Here is a 7540-nt window from a genome sequence, read left to right as displayed (position 1 = left end):
CTTGGTATCATTATGCTGTTGGGTCAATTGTTACCTTAGTTGCGATTTTGATCGCATTTTTTGTTTTATTTAAATGTTTTATATAGTTGTATGTTGTTTTATGAGAGAACTTTATGTATTTATTTTTTGCAATAATAACATTTGATCACTACTGTTCTTTGGCTTTAATGTGATGATGAACTTGTATTAATTTGGTCATATGTTCTGCAATGGTTTTTTGATATATTTAATTTCATAATAGAGATGAATCGCCAATGATAATATTTAATTTCATAATATGGTTTTTTAAACTTATTTGAACTCCATACTTTTTGTGTGTTCAAAATGCACCATTCAAAGGCACATCACAAAATTTTAACAATTTCTGACTTCATTTGGTATATTTCGTGCATTTACTTATTTTTTTGAAAGTTGAGAGGGCTACGACAAAAACTGGATGCACTTCGTGTACAAAACGGACAATCTCTCTCGAAGTATCAGGGTTTCGAACGAGAACTCATCTCTTACAAAGGTTTATTAAAATTCTTTTTGCGTATTTGAGAATTTGACAAAACTATGAAAATGAAAAGTGTTTGAAATTTAGTACATTCCATACATGCATTACATAAAAGGTTTAATACATTATTACATTATTGCACCAATATTCCTATCTATTATTTCTGTTTTCTTCTAGGTCGTAGCCATGGAGAATCTTCATCATTCAGTAGGATGCTTGGGTCAGTTTTCACTTTGAAGGGCGGAATTTCATGAAACTTATTATAATCTTCTCACATGTCTGTCTTGTCATCTACTCCCACGATGTTTTTTCCCTGAAAGAACTATGTGGCGTTTTGGCTCATCGGACGATATCTTCTTTTGCTGATTTCTTTTTCTCGTTTTTGTAGACATGTCCTTCACATAGAAAACCTGAGCGACATCATTGGCTAGGACAAATGGTTCGTCCATGTACGCAAGATTGTTGAGATCCACTGTTGTCCTGCCGTACTTTTGGTCTACAACTACCCCGCCTCCTGTCAGCTTCACCCATTTGCACCGAAACAAAGGGATCTTAAAAGTAGGTCCATAGTCAAGTTCCCATATCTCCTCTATGTACCCGTAATATGTTTCCAAACAGTGCCCATTCTCGTGTGTTGCATCAAAGCGGACACCACTATTTTGGTTGGTGCTCTTTTTATCTTGGGCAACCGTGTAAAATGTATTCCCATTTATCTCATACCCTTGGAAAGTACATATAGTCGAAGATGGTGGCCTGGCCAAACAGTACAGCTCATCTCCAATGGTGTGGTCATTCATGAGATGTGTCTGCAACCAACTGCCGAAAGTCTTCTCGTGTTCCCCTTTAATCCAAGAGTCAGCCTTCCCCGGGTTTTCGGAGCGTAGAATATTCTTGTGTCTCACGATATACGGAGCCACCACGGTGGAATTGTGTAGAACTGTGTAGTTTGCTTGAGAGAAAGAATTCCCGTCCATACATACTTTTGCTTTCCTTCCTAGTGTGCCTTTTCCTGTCAGCCTACCCTCATACCGAGATTCAGGAACACCAATCGGCTTAAGGTCAGGAAGAAAGTCCACACAAAACTCAATGACCTCCTCTGTTCCATAGCCCTTGGAGATGCTTCCTTCTGGCCTAGCACGATTACGAACATATTTCTTTAAGACTCCCATGAACCTCTCGAAGGGGAACATATTGTGTAGAAACACAGGACCGATAATTCTAATCTCTTCGACTAGGTGAACTAGGAGGTGTGTCATTATATTGAAGAAGGATGGCGGGAACAACAACTCAAAGCTGACCAGACATTGGACCACATCAATTTGTAACCCTGATAGACTTTCTCGATCGATTACCTTGTGAGAAATTGCATTGAGGAATGCACATACCTTCACAATTGCCAGGCGAACATTTTCTGGTAGAATTCCCCTCAATGCAACCGGAAGCAATTGCGTCATAAGCACGTGGCAGTCATGGGACTTTAGGTTTTGGAATTTTTTGTCTTTCATATTTACGATTCCCTTTATATTCGACGAGAAGCCAGTCGGGACCTTGATACTGAAAAGGACTTCAAAGAAGATTTCCTTCTCTTCCTTAGTAAGAGCGTAGCTGGCACGCCCTTGAAACTGCCCTGGATGCATGCCATCTCTTCCTTTATGACGTTCCTGGTCCTCCCGTGCTTCCGGTGTATCTTTTGACTTCCCATACAAGCCCAGGAAGCCTAGAATATTCACGCAGAGATTCTTCGTCAGGTGCATCACGTCGATTGCCGAGCGGACCTCATGGACTTCCCAGTAGGGTAGCTCCCAAAATATAGATTTCTTCTTCCACATGGGTACGCGCTTATCAGGGCCGTTAGGAACAGGTTGGCTGCCAGGACCCTTTCCAAAGATTACTTTTAAATCTTTGACCATATCAAATACTTCAGCACCAGTACGGATGACAGGCTTCCCCCAGGGTTCTGCCTTGCCATCGAAATGCTTGCCTTTTTTCTTTAAGGGATGCTTGGGCGGAAGAAAACGACGATTGTACGGGTACACATTCTTCCTACATTTGTCCAGATATATACTTTCTGTCTGATCCAAACAGTGCGTGCATGCATTGTATCCCTTGTTTGACTGTCCTGAAATGTTACTAAGAGCAGGCCAATCACTGATGGTTATGAAAAGCAACGCTCGAAGGTCAAATTCCTCTTGTTTGTGCTCGTCCCACACACGTACACCTGGTTCGGCCCACAGCTGTAAAAGTTCATCAACTAATGGCCTTAGGTACACATCAATATCGTTGCCGGGTTGCTTTGGACCTTGGATAAGCACTGGCATCATAATGAACTTCCGCTTCATGCACAACCAAGGAGGAAGGTTGTAGATACATAGAGTAACGGGCCAGGTGCTGTGACTGCAACTCTGCTCCCCAAAAGGATTAATGCCATCTGTACTCAGACCTAACCATAAGTTCCTTGCGTCAGCTGCAAATCTCGGGAACTCTCTCTCGATTTTTCTCCACTGCCGACCATCAGCGGTGTGCCTCAACTTATCGTCTTTCATACGATCTTCCATGTGCCATCGCAACAACTTCGCATGATCTTTATTTCTGAACAGACGTTTCAACCGTGGTATTATAGGAGCATACCACATCACCTTGGCACGAACCCTCTTCCTGGGTGGCTTGCCCTCAATATCACCAAGGTCATCTTTTCTGATCTTATACCGCAATGCAGTGCATAACGGGCATTTATCCATATTCTCGTACTTCTCACCGCGGTAGAGGATGCAGTCATTAGGGCATGCATGTATCTTCTGCACGTCTAATCCTAGAGGGCAGACAAGCTTCTTTGCTTCGTACGTGCTGGCGGGCAATTCGTTCTTTCTTGGAAGCATCTTCTTCATCAGTACCAGCAACTTTTCGAATGACGAGTCAGTCACACCGGTCTCTGCCTTCCACTTCAGCAATTCCAATGTGCTACCCAGCTTCTTCTGGCCATCTTCACAAGTTGGGTACAACAATTTGTTGTGGTCCTGTAACATCAGCTCGAACTGCAACCTCTCCTTTTCTGTGTCGCAACCTCGCCGTGCATCAGAAATGACCCGGCCAAGATCATCAGCGGGCTCATCTGGTTCCCGTTCTTCATCCTGATCTTCTTCTTCATTGTCTTCCATTGCGGTATCAGCATACTCAGGGAACATAGATCGGTAGTTGTCATCATCGTTCTCTTCTTCTTCATCGTCGTCTTCCATCATAACCCCTCTTTCTCCGTGCTTGGTCCAAACATTATAGCCCGACATAAAACCGGACCGAAGCAGGTGGCTCTGAATGACTCTTGAGGAAGTGTAATCCTTCTCATTCCGACATTCAACACATGGACAAAACATAAAGCCACCACCATGCTTGTTCGCATCGGCTGCATCTCGAAAAGAATGCACGCCTTCTCTGTAAGCGGCTGTGCGTCGATCATCGTACATCCATGGATGGCTCATCTGCGTTATACGATAGTATATCAAATACAATCACGATCCTAAAAATTAGTACCGCACGGTCTAAACGAGGAAATATAGTTGCTAACCTTTTAGAATAAGTAGAAATAAAGAGGAAGAGGTTTAAGCGTGGCTCAGGCATCTCATATCGTAGTTGTGTTTGGTGAATTGAAGCGGCATCCCTCTAACACACATTTCAACAAACACCTCTAGTGCATCAAAAAAAAGTGGAGAGCTAGCACACACCCACAATCCTCCATCCAAGAAAAATGCAAGGAAGAGGGGAGAGGGGGGCTGTGCTATATACAGGCAGAGGACTTTAGTCCCAGTTTGAGACACAAACCGGGACTAAAGGTGGCGCACATGTGGGCTGCCCACCGCGTAGCCCTTTAGTCCCGGTTTGGGACACGGACCGGGACTAAAGGCTCCTTACGGGCCGGGACTAAAGCCTCGAGGGAGGCATTGAGAATTGGGGCGACATGGCCGGGCCTTTAGTCCCGGCCCAGAGGCAGGCCAGGACTAAAGGGTCCCGGCCTAAGGCCCGTTTTCCACTAGTGATAGTGCCAGCTGGGACTGTCGTCAAGTCTCCATCCGTGCCGACCCTGTGGAGCCGTACAAGCGTACCACCTACCACGCAGCATGCTCGCACGTCAAGGCGCCTTACATAGTTGCATTTGCATACGCCCAAAAATGAGGTGTCACGTTGCACTAGTGGGGACAGGGCCTATAGTCCCGGCCCGTAAGGGGCTTTAGTCCTGGTTCACCAACCGGGACCAAAAAGGCGGGACTAAAGACCTAACCTTTAGTCCCGGCCCTGTTCCAAGCCGGGACCAAAGGTGCTCCACGTGGGCGCCTCGGAGCGTCCTCAGGGGCACGCCCTTTAGTCCCGGGTCTTAACACGGACCGGGACTAAAGGATCCGTCTGTTTATTTTGTTTGTTTGACCCAAAAAGGTACCTTTTTATTTATTTTTCAAATTATATTTTTGAATATTCTTTGGTTTGTTTTTATGTTTTATTTCAATTTTTAAATCTTTGATTTATTTGACAATTTAATCTCTAATCACCCATCCTCACTGCTCTAGCCGGGACCAAAGGTGCTCCACGTGGGCGCCTCGGAGCGCCCTCAAGGGCAGGCCCTTTAGTCCCGGGTCTTAACACGGACCGGGACTAAAGGATCCGTCTGTTTATTTTGTTTGTTTGACCCAAAAAGGTACCTTTTTATTTATTTTTCAAATTATATTTTTGAATATTCTTTGGTTTGTTTTTATGTTTTATTTCAATTTTTAAATCTTTGATTTATTTGACAATTTAATCTCTAGTCACCCATCCTCACTGCTCTAGCATATATTACTCATTTCAAATCGTCTAACTTCTCGACCGGTCACTCATCCTTTCACTGCTTCAGCCCGAGCACGCTTAACTTCCTGGTTCTATCGCCCCTAGTTGCCAAGTCTACACTTGTTGTTCTCCTCACAATAGTAAGCTATCAATCCTAAACAACCTAGGGTTTGATGTCATGTCACATGATTTATTTTTTTGAATTCAAACAATTATTAAAATAAACAAAATAAGTAATAATAATATTGAATTTCAATGAAAACAACCTAAAGATTTTAAATAAAATTATTTTTTCTTATTTTTGTGGAAAAACTTCTTTTTGCCATAACTTTATTTACATTTGGAATTTTGAGCATGTGAGAAAACTTCACCAGGCAAGCCCCGGTGAAATGGATTCCCAATTTTCTCTAGCTTTTTTTATATATTAAACTTTTTTTTTGACGTCGTATGCAAAAGTTATGGCCGTTTTACATTTTTCCCTTTTTGAAAAAACGGCCAAAATTCATATCTCAAAATTTGTATACCAACTAGGCACTAAAACCTAACTACATCTCAAAGGATTTTATTTTTTGAAGATTTTAGCATTTTTGTTTATTTTCTACAAAACTAAAAAAGACGGTCCAGGGAGGGTAGAGTTTGAAAATTTCAGAATCCCCTTTAGCCAAGAGTCCAATCATACCCGTCGACTACATTTGCTAGCACCGTCCCCGCCAGAATCACAACTAAGGTTAACCAAGCCAGATTTAACCCTTTCTAACTTTATTTGCTATGTTGAGCTAAATGACCCTGAAATTGAAAAGAACTATAATGAACTCTGAAAATGTTGAAACTTGGCATGGTATCATCATTTCATCCACATAGCTTGTGCTAAAAAGTTGAGAGGGTTACGACAAAAACTGGATGCACTTCGTGTACAAACTGGACCATCTCCTTCGAAGTATCACAGTTTCGGACGAAAACCCATCTGCTAGAAAGATATTTTATTTTTTTTTACTTATTTCAACTTCAGACATTTTATGCATTTTGTGCATTCAATATAAACCATTCAAAACCACATCCTAAATTTCGACCCTTTATAACTTCATTTGCTATTTTTCATGCATTTAATGATTTTTTGACCTAAATGACCTTGAAATTGAAAAGCCCGACAAATGAACTCTGAAAAGGTTGAAACTTGGCATCATATCATCATTTCTCCCACATAGGATGTGCTAAAAAGTTGAGAGGGTTACGTCAAAAACTGGATGCACTTCGTGTACAAAATGAACTTTCGAAGTATCAGGGTTTCGAACGAAAACTCATCTATTGCAAAGGGATTTCATTTTTTTGAACTTATTTGAACTCCATACTTTTTGTGTGTTTAAAATACACCATTTAAAGCCACATCATAAATTTTCAATATTTTCTGACTTCATTTGGTATTTTTCATGCATTTACTTACTTTTTTGAGCTAATTGACCCTGAAATTAAAAAGCACTACAAATGAACTCTGAAAAGGTTGAAAGTTGGCATGGTATCATAGTTTCACCCACATGGCATGTGCTAAAAAGCTGAGAGAGTTACGATAAAAACTGGATGCACTTCGTGTACAAACTGGATCATTCTTCGAAGTATCAAGGTTTGAGACGAAAACCCATCTGCTACAAAGACATTTTATTAAAATGATTTTAATTCCATACTTTTTATGCATTTAATATGCACCATACTATAACATGTTAAAATCTACAGAAAGTACTAACTAAAAATAATAAAAAACAACAATTAAATAACTAAAACAACTATATAAGCAAAACAATATTGTTTTAATTAAAATCCAAATTTAAATTATTCTAAAAGTAACCAAATAAATCTTACTGTGATAACAATCTAACAGATGACTAGGAGAAAAAAGAATTAAATTAAAAAATATTTGTAAACTCAAGTTATTCACAATTTGGGTTTAAAGCAAATTTGAACAAATTCAAATTTAAACCATTCAAATTTAAAAACTAATTGCACAAGCAGAAACTAGACAAAATTTTGAATCTAATGCAAAAAGAATCACTCAAAAAAAAATTAAATATCCTAAAAGATATAAGCAATTTAAAACAGAAACTACAAACAAAAATAAAATTTAAAAACAGGAAAAAATAAAAATACAAAACCCCTTTAGTCCCGGTTGGTCTACCCTTTAGTCCCTGTTCAAGACATGAACCAGGACTAAAGCCTCCAAACCCTTTAGTCCAGGTTCGAGAC

Source organism: Hordeum vulgare, chromosome 4H, assembly GCF_904849725.1.
Source record: "Hordeum vulgare subsp. vulgare chromosome 4H, MorexV3_pseudomolecules_assembly, whole genome shotgun sequence".
NCBI lineage: Eukaryota > Viridiplantae > Streptophyta > Magnoliopsida > Poales > Poaceae > Hordeum > Hordeum vulgare.
This window is presented reverse-complemented; position numbering follows the sequence as displayed.